Source organism: Saccostrea echinata, unplaced genomic scaffold (genome assembly GCF_033153115.1).
Source record: "Saccostrea echinata isolate AGI-Se365-2 ecotype Australia unplaced genomic scaffold, CSIRO_AGI_Sech_v1 ptg000054l, whole genome shotgun sequence".
In the NCBI taxonomy this organism is placed as follows: Eukaryota; Metazoa; Mollusca; class Bivalvia; order Ostreida; family Ostreidae; genus Saccostrea; species Saccostrea echinata.
Genome location: NW_026889803.1, coordinates 44947175 through 44964223, shown reverse-complemented (window position 1 = coordinate 44964223; position 17049 = coordinate 44947175).

Genomic DNA, 17049 nt, shown 5'->3' with positions numbered 1-17049 from the left:
CCCAGCCCAAAAGATGTGCTTCTGAAACACCGATGCCCCCGTATGGCAGCTTATGGCGAAGGTTAAAGTTTCTCAAATGCAAGTCAAACTGCAAGGTCAAGAGGTCAAAAATGTTGGTACCCAAAGGAAGGACTTCTGTCAATGGAAATATCTGGTAAATATGAAAGTCCAAGCACCAACTATTCAACAGTTATGGTCAGGTTAATATTTTCTAATAGTGGGTCAAACTCCAAGGACAAAATTAATGGCACGCAGGGGAAGACATTGTCATAAGAAATACACATGCAAAATGTAAAAGTCCTAGCACCAACTGTTCAAAAATTATGGCCAAGATTAAAGTTTTTCAAAAGTAGGTCAAACTCCAAGGTCAAGAGGTCAAATATGTTGGTATCCAAATGGAGGTCTTATCACAGGAAATACACATGTGAAATATGAAAGCCATACCTCCAATCATTCGAAAGTTATGATCAAGGTTAATGTTTTCTAAAAGTGGGTCAAACTCCAAGGTCAAAGGGTCAAAATAAATGATACGCAGGGAAAGACCTGTCATAAGAAATACACATGCAGAATACATGTATAAAAGCCTTAGCACCAATTGTTTTAAAGTTATGGCCAAGGTTAATTTTTTTCAAAAGTTTGTTAAACTCCAAGGTCAAGGTCAAAGATCAAAATTGTTGGTATCCAGAGGAAGGTCTTTTTAAAAAAAATATACCTGTGAAATTTGAAGGCCCGTATACTAACTGCACAAAAGTTATGGCCAAGGTCAAAGTTTTTAAAAAGTGGGCCAAACTCTAAGCTCAAGGTCAAAAGGTCAAAAATATTTACACTCATGGAAAGGTCTTGTCACGATTAATACATGTATGAAATACGAAAGCCCAACCTCCAACTGTTCAAAAGTTATTGTCAAGGTTAAAATTGGGTAATTTTTTTCAAAATTGGGTCGAACTCCAAGGTCAAGGTCAAGAGCTCAAATATGTTGATATCCAAAGAAAGGTCTTGTCACAAGGAATACACATGTGAAATATGAAAACCATAGCTTCAACCAATCAAAAATTATGGGCAAGGTTAAAGTTTTTGCGGACAAACAGACAGACAGACAGACGGACGGACTGAGCAAAAACTATATACCCGACAGGTATTATTAAAGAAAAGTTTTACATAGAGAAAAATGTTATTTATAGAGATATTTCTTTAAAATTTATAAATAAATTTAAAAATATATTAATAATGATACATACCAATTTTCAACATTTTATAACATACAGTTATACAATTTATAACATACAGTGTATGTAAATCAAAATATAATCTATGTTTTATATTTTTTTCTGGGACAACCCTCGTATATCTAGGAAACAGAAGTACATATACTTACAAATACCTTTCCAAATGATGTAAATGATGTTGCTCAACAAATAGTAAATAAATAGGAAAGAATCGATAATTAATATTCATTCCCAATGCTGCTAATGCCTCTCATAAACTGTGTATTGCATTCATTCCCTTTTTTTTTTACCTACCTCAATTTCAAAATCTAAGGTTAAATGATTTGTTTTCATTTTTGAAATGTTTTTTTTTTTTTACTTTAAAAAAAGCTTTAAACAAAATAATAAAAATAAAACGAAACAAAGAAACGAAATGAAAGGAAATCTACTACTTTCAGAATCTAAATATCTTTATCTGTATAAATTGAGGAATACAGATAAAAAATAATTCCTTGTGTTTTTAATTTTTTGTATTTATTTAATTTTTTTTGCAATTCAATGTATTTCTTGAAAAAAAAAATGTTTGTTAAGAATTCTGGCTAAAGACTAAATCAAACTCCAAAATTATTTAAGTACATTTGAATGGATACAGTCTTCTTTTTATAGGTAAAAATCCAAATTAAACAAAAAGCGTTTATTTTTGTGTGAACCATATACTTTTCAGAATTGTATCATCATCGAGGGATTTAAACATTTAGTGAGGTATTTCCTTTTATAAGAATACGTAGACTCACTAAATGTCGACGTCTGTTCACGTATAGGCATAGATACGTCCTACTTCAGAAAAAAAACTAGAGGAACTGTGATCACTGAGCTCACAAAATGATACCCCCGCCTCCCATATGTTTATAATGCAAAGACCTTGTTTTGTTACGGTAGATCTGAAATAAGTGACCGATCAAAAAGTAAAATAGAAGGCGCACAATGGCACTGTGTAATAAAGATTCTGAGAAAGTATCATTAAATTTTATTCTGTGATATATGAGGAGTTGCGGATAAGAGATGGGTACTGCTCAATATTATAGAAAGAATTGCATTGTTCTATGTTATACTATTAGAAACCTGAAAAACATGTATGTGTCTGATCAAAAAGTAAAATAGAAGGCGCACAATGGCACTGTGTAATAAAGATTCTGAGAAAGTATCATTAAATTTTATTCAGTGATATAGGAGGAGTATCGGATAAGAGATGGGTACCCCTCAATATCATAGAAAGAATGGCATTGTTCTATGTTGTGCTATTGGAAACCCGAAATATATGTCTGATCAAAAAGTAAAATAGAAGGTGCACAATGGAACTATGTAACAACGATTCTGTGAAAGTATCATTAAATTTTATTCAGTGTTATAAGAGGAGTTGCGGATAAGAAATGTGTACCCAAAAGTGTAACAGACGGACGGACGGACGTACAGACAGAGGACTGACACCCCCATCACTATACACCCCGCTTTTCAAGTGAGCAATATAAAAAGAACATAGAAAAACAACATTCTGTACATAAAATGTGCGATTGATTTGATCTGAGGCCAAATCTATAAATCTCGTTTATTTTCATTGATGTATTTAGTAATACATCTGTATTGAACTTTAAACATTGTGTTGGGCATTTCCACTGTAATTATTTAATATATACATTAAAATAACACCTGTTGATATTATGCTTTGAGGATTATGAGAAGTAATCCCCTCTCTATCTGCTATCAAGTTTTTTAAGCATTGGAAAAGATTTTATTCTTACTTACATAAAAATTATTTTTACAAATAACCTATTCTTAAGGAAACTGAGATGGTGAATATTCACAATTTTTTTTATGAATATTCATCTATCGATTTAGTTGGGACTAAATCTTTTGCCTACTATTGGGTTCATTGACCACGTTAAATGCTGCATATACAGTTTAACCCTTTGAACATTACAAAAAATCATAATTTAAAGATTTTTTTTTCATACAGTTTTATGATGTTTTTCATAAGCTGCAAGTAAATGAATGAAACTGTTCTTGAATATATTTTGGTTTTTTTTCTATTGTTTCTGAAAGTGTTATTTATGCTGCAGTTATTTATTAAATGTGCATTAAAATAAGGCAACCATAATTAAGTTATATTTTTTGAGCTTCATATGAGTTTTAATATTAGAAAAAAATCTTTTATAGATTGGGATTGATTTTTCCTTTTTAATAAAGGCAAATTATTTCTTTTATATGTTTTATTTTAGGGATTTTCGTGTCTTCAAATCGGATTATTGTGTTAACACGCTATAAAGTGTTTTCAAAAGTGTACAGTATATTCCCTCACTCTTTATGAATGAAAATTAAAGCAAGATAATAAGCTTAACTTTCTATGATTAAAAAATCAAATTCGCATTAAAAAGGCAAAAAATATGGCATCATCAACTTTAAGTAGCAAACTTACACATAATGTGTAATGAATTAATAAGTCAAAAAAAGTTGATCTAGTGCTATTTAAGTGTAATATTGCCAAATAGCCAGTAATTAAACCAATGAACTGATATAAAAATAAAATATTAACGATTAGATTAATACTAATAATAGCTATCCTTTTTTTCTTTTTAGTATATTTAACTTTCTAGTAGATGTCAGTTATTTGGATCAATATTAGGTGCAAAGTAGGGTATATCCAGTCATTACTGGTATTAAGCTGCAGCAGTGAAATCACGCAGACAAGCTTGTTACTGATCAATCAGTGAACCTTGTACCAATTAGGCGTTTTCCCTACACAGTAGATGTATATCTCACCTGACAGCTACTCATCAATGATATACAATCATATACAATCTACTCTTGCTTTATGCATCAATTCTGTCCATTAAAAGATGTACATCACGATTTTTTAAATGAAAAAGAGGGTGATAATATCTTTAACTTTATCTCAGAGTCTAAAAACACTTGCTTGTTTGTAATAAAAATAAAATGAAAATATCAGTGTTTTTTTCTAAATTTTATGTAAGGTATTGAGCAATATTGAGAACATGAATCATGAATTCATAAAACGGTTGTCATTATTTACATACTAAGAAAATTTTTTTTTTTCAAAATGAGGTTTTAATTCTCTTGATTCAAACGTCATGACGTTGTTTATGAAATTGATACATGTATAGGTAACAAATATGATAATATCATAATTATAATTGAAAATGCATTTCATAAAGTACCGATGTTCATCTAGGCATTTTTATCACATTTTCAACAGTGAAATATTGTAATTTATTATATAGACATACGTTTCATATTTTAATTTACTTTTAATTCATTAACATGTTTAAAAAAAACCCTGAATGTAATAGTAGAGTAACCAGAAAAAAAGATCCCTGCAAAATGAAGAAAATTTTCCTTATATTTGGGGTCAAAACATTTTTTTTTTATTTTAAATGATATTTTTGTATAATGTTTAAATAATTTAAGCTTAATTTGACTTCTTTTTCATTTTGAGTACATTTTAGCAATCAGTGAATTTACATCGTATTTGTACTTTCTATCATCTATCACTCCGGATTTGGTAAGAGATGATGTCTTAAACGTTTCAGTATGAAAAAAATGATGCAGTGCTAGATAGGACTAGCTCGATTTTCTCAGCATGTAGTTTTGGCGAGAGTAGATCTATACACATTTTTGAAAATCTTTCATTATTCCAAACCTAACTGTCAAGCACAAAAAAAATCACTGTCAATTTTTCAAATGATACAAAAAAGAAACTATTTTAATCATTTAAAACGTCCTAAAAAGTTATTTATTAATTTACTGTAATTGAACTTTTAACAAATTATGTCGCTCTGCACACTTTAGTTCTAATAATAAATGGTAAGATGCAAAATGTAGCGCTCCACAATCAATTTCCCCAGGAAGACCCAATTTGATACTGTAAATGAAGTCACATCGATCGCATCAAAGTGTGGTCAGTACCCTTTTTCTTGTGAGTTTTCACGAGATTCTCACAGATATCTCCTAATTGATGCGTTAGATCGCATTACTAAGATGAGTCGGAAAACCCGAGGATTTGATTAAAAGATTGGCAGATTTTCCTGGACCTTTATTATAAGACTTCCAGCCTTTAGCCAAAGTCGATTCCCAGTAATGAAGTTGCTATGTGTTGACGAATGACAATAAATGGGAGAGACGTGATGAAGAAATTGTGCTTAATTCCAATTTGTCCCTCAATCAGCATTTAAAAAAAAAACAATTTTGCAAATTAGACAAACAAAATCTAGAACTGTAAAATAAAAAAAAATATGGGCTTAAATACATCAAAGCTCTAAATTCATGTACATGATTTCTTTATCTTTTTAAGCTAATGAAGTAGCCTTAAAAAACTCTTGATCAATACTTATCTTAGTTAATTTTTACATCTAACAGAAATATTCTAGTGAAAAAAAGTTTATAAACATATCAAAAGTTGTATATGTTACGTCTTCAAAATAAGAAAAAAAGAAAAATAACCAAATATATTTGATTAAAACATATTGATTGTTCATTTTACTTTTCCATTGACTTCCATAGTTTCTGTAATCGTACTGATTCTTTGAATTAGAAGAAAATTTAAAAAAAAAACCTGATAAATTGCTTTAAAAATATTTGTTTTAATGAATTAAATATGTAAGATCATAACTAAGATGAATATAATTTGTTAAAAAACTAGATAACTTTGAAAACTCATATATTCTATACTGACTAAGATGAATATAGTATGTTAAAATAAAATAGATAACTTTGAGAACTCATATATTCCATACTGACTCAATCACTTATGGTTATAAGATCAACAAAACTATGAATGGGAAATGCATTAAAGGTGTTAAAAATGTGTAAGAATAGAAAGAAAAAAAAAACATTAACACCTGCAGTTGAACAGCCTAATGTGCAAACTAAAAGTTTTGTAATCGTAAATGCGGCCTTTAGTTTGTATAGCGTATTAAAACACGTCGGTCATTTCACACCTTCTAAGATCATCGTCCCTGACTATTATTCAAACTTTAACAGGTGCAACAGATACAAGCACTTAGCACTGCATGTTAAGATATTGCAGAAAAAACACTAAGCTCTAAATGATCATTCAAATTTGAATATGAAAAAAGTAAATCAAATATCCAACAAAGTTGAATGTAAGATACTGATGATATTCAGTGAAAAAATTCTAGAAGAGAATAAAAAAAAATAATTCTGCGACAAAAAAAAATCTCTACGTTTAAAATTGTTTTGTCTTTGTTTTCAGTTCACTTATTAACCAGGTTCAGATATATCACTTTACCCATTTGAAATTTTAATATAACCAATGAACTACTGAATATGTATCACATGATGAATAATCATCTCTATCCTTTTTAGCCTACACCTTACAATCGGTCATCAACCTCGAAGTACCAAAAGTCTGTTAATATCAGAATTTCCCTTGTAAGAGAGTTTTAGGCTACTGACCCAGATTTCTAGCCAATGGTATGATTGCATTGGTTTGGGTTAAGCTGTGCAACTACTATATAAATCTACTCAACAAAAATAAGTCATAGATAATTTTCAATACACCTCGTTTTACCTTAGAGGCAAATGTTACATTTTTAAAAATTTCCAAGACTAAAAAATGGCGTCTATGGCTTCTAAAGGTTCCAGTGATCCAACTTGTAATGAACTTGAACATGAAAAAATAATTCATGAAGTTGCAAGGAAATTGCGCGAAATTGGAGACAGCATAGATACTGAATATTCAGGACTAGGACTAGATCTTGTTGCAAATAATGAAAATCGACTTGCAATTGTTGTGATAGGAGAATTAAAGCAGAAATTTGCATCCCTTAGGAACGTGATTATCAGCTAGACAAGAGGTCCATATAAAAGTATGTACTTAAAAGTATAAAAGATTGTTTACAGCAAAAGTATACAACTTACCTTAGCGCAACAATATTAAGATGTTCTTCAAATTTAATGCCATAACACTTTCTGTATAAGCTTGAAATATACATCCATTTCAAATCTTCTCTTCTTTTTTACAGCAAGAGCACAAGATATTGTCCGTCCATATCATTCAGCAGAAGTGCATGCAAAGCTCACTGCAAGGGCCGTAGTGCTGACTGATGGAATTTATCGAGGATGTAGTAACCAGGATATTTTCATTACAAAAAAATAATACTTCATTTAAACAGATGTGCCATATTTCTGAGCTTCATTTTTTTTAATCTCTCAAGGTGCAGTTCTTTCAATAATTAATCACGTGTCCATTTAATTACACAAGAGTAAAATGACAATGCATAGTTATATACAATCTCTGTATTGATAATATGTTTTATAAGTGAACTCAAGGCAGATCTCAAAGCATTCTGTGCCAAATCTTATACACGTATCCGGTGTGTTTATTATTATCATTCACATGCTTTTTATACATTTTCGTGTGTTGTGTCCATTTAACTGTAAACGTTTGTTGTAATGCGTATCAGAATTTTTGTATCGTTAATGTTTGATGTATTTACTTAAGCAAGTTTACCAGGTATAATACCCTATTGTTACTTACTTGACTTTTCATCGATTGTTTAAATTGAAATGTATCAGGTGATTCAAAAAAGGCTATAGTTGTTTATCTTGTGACTAAAATGCTAACACATTTAGTTTTTTTTATGTTTAATGTTGTTATTAACTGTTAAAATATTGTCGTGTCAAACGTTTCTTTGAAATGTACAGCTTCTTAAGAAGAATTCATACAACGAAAAGAAAATACTGTTTACATTAGAAATATATATTACAATTTGTTAAATCAAATTTGAGGTAACAGAAATGTGTTTCGAAGGTGGACAGAGAACAAGAACGGTCGGATTAAAAAAAAAAATCTATAACTATTCTTGAAGGCCCAAAATTAACGGAATATGAGATACAATGTACATGTCTTTTTTCCCATATTTTTAGTGTTGTTTACAATTTAGTGATTTCAACCGGTGATGTTTTTGTTCGACGTTACTTAAATTCATTTAATTTTCCTTTGTAGTTCCTTTATTTTTTGACTGTTTACATTTATACAATGAATTTACTCCATGTTTTAAGATCATTCTTTTTAATATTAATAAAAACATCGTTGATATGATCTATGTTCTTATTAATTTCACGCAACCTGACAAATGCTTTCTGGGTCTACCCTCGGATAGAAGTAGTAAATTAAATCTAAAAAGGCGGACAAACTCAAATGTGCATTAACTCTTACTAATATGACCTGCCATTCATACTATGAGCACACATGTTGTTGTTTTTTTTTTCGTTTTTGTTTTAGCTATAGCATTTTTTTTAAATTTGTGGTGTGTATTTTTAAAAAAGAAAATTGTCCACAAAGAATAATTTTTTTTGTTAGAAAAAGGGTTGCTTATAGTATTCGGTATTTTTCTTGAAGTGAATAAATCTGATACTTCAAAGGTATTGTTTGCCGGGGATTCCGGATATCTATGGGAACAAACATGAGAGAGAGAGAGAGAGAGAGAGAGAGAGAGAGAGTTATCAATGGTAACTATTGTGCCGTTTAATTTTACTCAAAGACATCGAATTGTATATAACATCAAATCGTGTAAAATGCATTGCTTTTATGTCTTATATGCCTAAACTTTTAACAAGGTGAAATGATGTGTATGATAATTTAAACACAACTCGAATTAAAGTGCTCAAGTTAAAGATTAAAGAAGATTCCAATTCTAAATATGCAGGTATAGGATAGGTACATGAACGAATGAAAATATAAATCTCGTATAATAATATCAAGTGATACATGAACTTATAATTCAAAATGATAGCAAAAATTGAACTTAAAAATCTGATATTAATCGCTGGAGTCTGCTTTACAAATTGAACTTCTGTGAATAGACTAGATTCAAATATATTTCCTCTACAAAAGCATATTTGCTAGTTTGAATTCCTTGAGTGAAAAAGAGGAGGGAGCAATATTGATTTCCTAGACTCAATCAATTCACCTTATAAAGCAGTATCTCACAGAGGCAGAAGGTTGCAAAGTAATTTTCAATATAGAGGTCTTCAATTGCTAACGAGCCTGTCAAACGTTAGGTTTTTTTGTGTTTTGGGGTCTTTATACTCTGTCAAACCATTTGGAAGCTGATAGACTGTCTTTCAGGCTGGGTGATTCGTCTCTAACAAACCTGTCAAACACAAATTAGTTCTCTGAAATATAATGAGACTTATCTGGGTTTCGGTATTTCCGCCACTATGCCCAGAAGTTTTTTTTTTTTTTGATATACGGACTTGACTATTTAGAGAAAAATATAATTCACTCATTTTCGACCTGTATCATATGCGTGTAGTATATTACACATGTATACTAGAAAACATCTACTTTATCAACAGAAAATCAAGTGTATTTCATGCATAAATTCTTTTTTAGGCAATGTGCTTTCATTAAATTAATATTAAATATTTTATTTATATTACGCTATATATATTTCAGAAATTTGGTCAATCTGAAAATTGTTATTGTTTCAGTTTTTTTTTTAGACATAAGTTGATCATCAAACTAAATTTATAACTTCATTGATGATCAAAACTATAAGAGGATATAAATGATCTGAAAATTACCGAATTAACCTTTTTTACAGAGATGTTGATGGACAATTAAGTAATGATAGAAATTAAGAAGAACTGAGAAATATCTAACAGATAAATGAAAAGGCATATGGATTTTGAGTGCATCTTTTAGAAGTCGATTTTTAAAATCAACAATTAATCTTATAATTTTGGATAATGATTACATTTACACGTAGAAAATCTAAGTAATACCTAAAATTATAAGATAAATTGTTGATTTTAAAATTCGACTTCTAATAAATGCACTTAAAATTCATAGGTCTTTTCATTTATCTGTTTGATATTTTTTAGTTCTTCTTAATTTCTATCTTACTTAATTGTCCATCAACATCTCTACGCATGAACAACACTGGAAGCATTTTAAAAGACTTTCTTGTAGTGAATATGAAAGAGCATATATTGGAAATAAAAGCTGCAAAATCTGGAAAGTTAATCAAGCTAAAGATTAATCAATGTTAAGACGATATTCATGTTTACAAGTAAACATAAGCGTCAACCGACACCAACAGAATATATTCCTTTATATTTCTCTTCATTGTTTGGTATTTTGTGTAATATTTAAAATACTGTCAAGAAAAGTATATTATTGACATGAATTTTCTCTTTCTTGAACCCCCTTTTTTCTCATTTATAAGAAAGTAAGTCCTCGCAATTGCTTCACAATCAACTTATCAAAATCTGTCTCCTGACAACAAAGGCCGATTCCCTTTAATCAAATTCTTTTTTTCATTAATTTTATGCAACCCTTTAAAGTTTTTTTTGTAAAATCTCTTCAGAGACCCCTCTGAGATCCTCAATACCAGGGATGCCAAGGGATCTCTGGACTGGAAAATATTTAATGTATATATGTGTATCAGTTCTTTCTTATTTTTCAGAGAATATAAAAATAGAGAAAAAAAAAGAATTCAAAAGAAGTGATCATCGGTAATGCTGTGTATTCAAAATTGTTTTGAATTTTTTTCTCTGTTTCATAATAAATAAAAACATACACATCTTGGATATAAACATTGACTTTTTTAACAGTCGGATATTACAAAAAAGCAAAAATATGGAATAACAAATTGACAACTGGATCTTACAAAATAAAAATTAATTCTCTGGTTTGGAACTAAATCAAATTTGGACAGATGTCGATTTAGATAATGAAGTTAACATATTAATTAAAAAGCAACTACTTTTAGCTATAACTTACTTAATTATTATAGCAAATACATATGTTTCAAATTCTTCAAAAAGTTATTTACCGGTATATGAACTCTTAGTTGACAATTTCTGCCTTCACATTCATTTTGAACAAATCTTTGGACAAAAAATACAAGCGATTATGAGCTATAATTAAATTATCTAAACTATACTTGCAGCTAATGGATAAATTAGAAAAATAAATATACCTTATTACATTAAAAACTCTTCAAAGACCAAATGAACACAATATGAGAGAATGTGATGGGTATACTATATGAGCTCAAGGAATATTGTAATGTCTAGTCTGCACAGTGATAGTGACAAATGGGTGTGTATTAGCACTGTTAAATGAAGTCAAATTAATTGATCTATTTTATTGTATGTTACTTGTTACTACATTAACGACTTTGTTAATTCCTGATCATCCTACGAGTATTTATCTTGCTATTGGGAGCATATCGTCATCTATCAGGTTGTTTTCTTTTATTTTATACTTCTATGGATCCTTTACAGTGTTGTATTATACTAGTTCTCAGAAGATCGTTAAAACCATTGGGCCTCTTTTTGATTTAGATTCACTGGAATATACATGTATCAAGTTGACTTTTAACCGAATTTAACTATAATCGTTTTATCTAAATTTCGAATTGAATGCAGTTTTCTCGTGTAGAAGTTTTTGAACAAATTCTGCCTACATAAGAATATACAAAAACGTCGGCTAATAAAATAACACGAGTAGAACACATCGAAATTTCAACGGCTCTGGTCTTCAAAGACCACAAAGGTAATTGTCAATTTTAAACATTTTTTTAAATTCTGAAAGTGGTAATTTTTACCCATAGATCGCTTTCTAAGAAGGAAATTCTTCAAAATCATATGTTAGTTTTAAATATTTTTTAATATTCCCAACAATCAAAATGAATATGAATTACTATATCATTACTATACTGAATTCCTAACCTTCATTAAAATCCTTACAAACAAAGATACATAGCGGGTTCCAGTGAATGTTATACCAAGCTTCTTTTTTTACTCCTCAATATAATATCAACAGCAGTGAAGGAGAAAATTCAGACGTACTAAACAACAATGTATTCGAGAAGTTGTGTAAATTAGATGTGGATTCTTAAAAACTCTCAGGAACTTCTAAAAAAATTGAAATAAATTTTTTTTTACTAAAATCAATAAGCTCAAAACGTACGACTTTTCAACACTTTATACAACCATTTCCCACGATAAATTAAAGTTCAGGCTTTTTGACATCATAGACAGCTGCTTTGTCAATAAAAATAGAACTCGGAAATTTACTTACCTGGTCATTGATCATTCTGATTGTACACACAAGTACTCTGAAGATTATAATAAAAAGATGTCCGAGTTTCTGATTGACAATATCTATGTAGTTTTTGGAGATCGGGTCTTCCAACAATCAAGGAATTCCCATGGGTACCAATTGCGACCCATTATTAGCAGACCTATTTTAATACTCATAAGAAGCAGAATTTATTCCAAAAATTATACATGAGAAGATGAAGACACTTGCTGTGGCCTTCAACTCAACATTTTGATATATCGACGATGTATTATCAACAGTTACTTCCATTCATATGTCGACTTGATATATCCTAGTGAACTTGAAATAAAAGATACCACAGAGTCCGACACATCCTTTTTGTATTTGGATATTTTACTAAAAAAAGACGTCAGTGGTAACCTAAAAACAAACCTTAATGATACAACAATGACTTCAACGTTTCTATCGTCCATTTCCCTTACTTATGTATCAATATACCCTTATCACCTGCATATGGAATTTCCATCTCCCAGTTGATTCGATACACAAGAGAATGCTCTACGTACAAACAAGTCTCGTTTGAAGTCATTAACAGTGATCTTGTCACCAAATACAATCTATCATTAAGTCGAATGTCGACTGACGTTTTACATACTAATTGTTAGGCCATTGTTTACACATTGAATTGTCTACGGATTTTTCTGTTTTCCTGATCATGACAAGGAGCACACGGCGAATGTGACCGGTTTACAAGGGATTCTTACTCCTCCACTCCTCCATGGCACCTGACCCTACCTCTGATGTTTTTTAGAGGTCCTTCTTTGCTCTGCTCCCGATTTTTATTGTTTCAATGGAATTTTGAGATTTATTACTGTTCTTATACCATATTTCACTTTAACTTGGGGAAATATGTACATGTGTATTTGAAAAGTTAAACCCATGTTTCATATTCTTTTTTTGTTCTCCCTCTCTCTCTCTATCTCCTTTTATCCAATATTTTGTATTTATCATTCTAATGAATCGGTTGACTTCAACTGAGACTGAATCTCTGATTTTAAGTCACAGGCATGTTGTATTCTCTGGTTCTCTAAATAAATTCATCAGATATAACAAATATATTTATTTTTATCGGGTAGCTAAAACAATAAATTTTATTTACTTTGTTCTTTAAAAAAAGGCTTATAATATTTAGCATTTGTAACAAACATTTTCGATAATTTTTTAACTATAAAACTTATTTTGCAACGAGTCATTATCATTTCGCCTAAGCTGTTCACAGTTTGTTGACAGGAACTTTTTCATTTCAATATTTAAACATGAAAAGCTTAATATACAGGTAATATGTCAGCGAGAAAATAAATAAACATCTTAAGAGCAAGGCATGCTTTGCTCAGACTATCGCTTACAATGTTTGTATAGGTAATATTTAAATGGTAAGTGTTTATTTAAAAAGGGTTGTCTTATTACAGGCATTGTTGAATCGAACTATCTTGAATAGCACTTTTTTCTCAACAGATGAACCTGAGAGTGTATGCCTTGAGATATTCTGAGTGACAAACATGTTTCCTATTGAAGGTTGAAGATCAATTTGATTCAGTTTACGATTCTGAATTACGATATTTATATACTGGAGAAAAAAAACAAGCAAACGACAAATGATATCATAAAATGAAGGTTTCATAATCAACATAAAAAAAATTTAAAAAACAGATAAGTAACGCATTTTTATAAAAAAAAAAAATTGCATTATCTTTTTCAAAAATTTGAATAAAAATATTCTACACATTGAATCACCAATATTCAAACATTTTATCATTTGAATTTTATTGGGACATAATTAATTAAAATGACTGCTTTGAAAATGTACATAATAAGTGAAACTCGATCTTATATTTTTTTCTGCTTATCTAAAATAGATAAATCTTCATGATTGGTTAATGTTATTTATTCTAATTTCAATTCTAACAACATTTTCTTTTATTTGACATGTCATTATAAATATTACATTTGAGATATATTCGATCATTAAATTGCAAAACATGAGTTTATGTACAGCGTTTATTTGTAAGATAAACAATCTGTGGGAATGCTTCTTTCAGTCTGAAATTTTCGGGGTATTGCACATGAGCCAAGTTTTATTGATTGATCTCAATCAGAATAAAATCACACTTCCTTGTTTTCAAGAATGCCTTCCTCGGCAGAATATTCAAATGCTAGCTGTTTGTCTTCTCTGTAGAAATTACTTTACATTATACTCCATAATTTTTATGTATCCATGAGGGAAGTTTTTCCACAAAATCTGAAATAAAAAATCCTTATATTTGCGTGCTATTAATTATCTGAAAGAAAAAACCAAATTAAATCATAGAAATTCTGCAGTGTTATATATCAAATTTGATTTGCAGAAATATACAGGTATAAAGTACATATTGAATAGTAAATTGTAGCTGATTGTAGATATTGAAACTTATTAAAAAAAAAAAAAACTCTTAATGAAATGCAGCAAAAAAAGAAGGAGATTAGTAAAATATTTGTCAGATATTATGACATAATGGTTTTTTTTTTCAATCTTAAGACTTAAATGTCGCAATGAATTGCTTGAAGATTTTTCACATTTACAATGTAGTAGATGAATGTAAGTTTCTGTAGCCTACTTCGGTCATTGACATTTCATACCTCCCTAATTTCTATCATCACTTAATTACCAATCAGCATCGCTTAGCACGAAAGAAACTAGAAGCATCAGGGTATAGATGAGAGATCATAAAAATTATATCTGAAAGCTGCTGAATCTGGAAAAATCATCAGAATCAAAGTTTGATCCATGTTGAACGAACATTTTTCTTTACTGAATAAATTTAAACGAAAACAATTGTAGGTTTGTATCTTTGAGGAAAGAATTAATTCTAAATATAACTCGGAAAATACTTATCTTTAACGCTCAACAGTCTCTCTCTCTCTCTCTCTTACGAACTCGGCCAAAGTAATACAAGATTAGAAGTAGCCATTACAATACCCATGTTTTCTGATATGCCCTGGGGGAAAATAATCCTTTGGATGTCTGTATGTTTCCATTAGATTCTAGTTTGTATCTGAGGTTTGTGAACCTAATTACAAGTGAATGTCCAGACACATTAGTTCTCTTGGTTAGCAAGAATTCTGTATTGATAATTTGATATGTCCTCTTTTCACCTTAGCAACAGACTCTTTGGATAAATAACAGTGGCAGATTCTCTAGAACGCTGACAAATTTCAATTGAAAATCCATTGTCATGAAAGAGGCATGTATTTGTAATATATAAATTGAATTTTTTAAATGACACTTGCCTTTATATGTAAAAAGGATTATATATATATATATATATATATATATATATATATATATATATATATATATATATATATATATATATATATATGTATATATATATATATCTCGTTATGCAACATTTCGTTCTACTAACTATTTTTTTTAATTCTTGTTTATAACTGCTTTTTGATAATATATATATATATTTTCGTCATTATTTTCGTCGAGGTTGGGAGGTGTTTTAACAGAATTTGACTATGCTTATCCTAGTAACAAAAAAAAAGTTGTGAAAGGTTAGCATATTTCAGATATTTTCGTGAAAGGCGAGTCCTGGAGTAAAAACAACACTTATTTATTAGATTTCGCGATGGATTGGGTGAAAATTGAATGTCACTGTTGACCTTTCTTTTCTCGATTTTTTATTTAATATAGGTCATGTAGAACATGATTGAAAAAAAAGATGCAAAGAGAGTACTTACTTCTGGCAAAAAAAAAAAAAAAAAAAAATCTCCCTTTGTACCTGTACTATATTGAGTATGATCAGCTATGATACAATGCAGTGCTAACATAATCAGAGAAGGCCTTATTGGATACTCTATTGGATAGTAAGGTTTGTTCGAAATTATAAACGCTTACTCAAAAACAAGCATTTATTGTACCCTTGAATTAAGAAATCTAACTTGCATGCCTGAATAGATCTCATTTATTACTTAATGCTTTATATGAAATATGGAGATAACGAACAGTATTAAAGCTCAAAGTCCATTAAAACAATACATATTACTCTGACATAAACTACCCTCAGACTTCATAGATATCATTTCTGTTATTTTTTACATGACAATATACAACCTTTCTAAGTTCATTGAAAATTCGAATTTCAGCAAAAGTTAGGTAGAAGGTTGGAAAAAATGTGTAAAGCAAGATAAAACAATTTAAGATTAAGAAAAAGCAGTTCATGTTTATTACCGAACTTAAATATTTTGAAATGTTGGTTATAAGTAAGTCCTATCTGACATATTTTTTAAAAAATATATTTAAATTGTAAAATCAAAATCTGTCAGAATATACAAAGATCTACTCATGAATCGTACAGAATGTTTGAACTTGTATATTTAAAAAAAAAGGAAATTGAAAGAAAGATAAAACACACTCGTAATCAATTGTATTGGACACAAATTATTCCAACAGATTGCACACGATAAGGGTAAGTTTTAGAAAATGAAAATGTTTATGTTTATGTTTCTTTTTTGAAACATTTGAAAAGCACAGCTTTAAAAATATCGATATAATTTTGGGGGCCCAGCCTTTAGTCCCCAAACAGTATTTTACTGGTTCCAATCTTACTTTATTACATGTATACCTCTTATGATATCAAATATTTACAATGCTTTAAGTGTTGTAATGTTCTGAGTTTTTAT